This window comes from Arachis ipaensis, chromosome B01, assembly GCF_000816755.2.
Source record: "Arachis ipaensis cultivar K30076 chromosome B01, Araip1.1, whole genome shotgun sequence".
NCBI classification, from domain to species: Eukaryota; Viridiplantae; Streptophyta; class Magnoliopsida; order Fabales; family Fabaceae; genus Arachis; species Arachis ipaensis.
The window spans coordinates 7,554,792-7,555,099 of NC_029785.2; positions in this window are offsets into that span (position 1 = coordinate 7,554,792).

Consider the following 308-nt stretch of genomic DNA (forward strand, 5'->3'; position numbering starts at 1 on the left):
ACTTAATTATAAAGACGGATAGAATAATTTAAATTTTTGGATTCTTTCTCCTTTATATTCTTAATAATATTATAGTTTAAATTGCTTGTTAACAAAATGCTAAAAATTCTTATTTTAAAATCAAGAATAAAGTGATAATTAGATTTGTGAGAATTTCGATCTTGAACTAATTAATCATAAAAAAAATATTAATTAGATCTTCCACGATAATAAATAGTGAACATGTATGTTATTTTGTCAATGAATAATATGAAATAAAATAGAATTATCTATAGTGGTATGTGTTTTTTATTGTTATGTGAACTTAG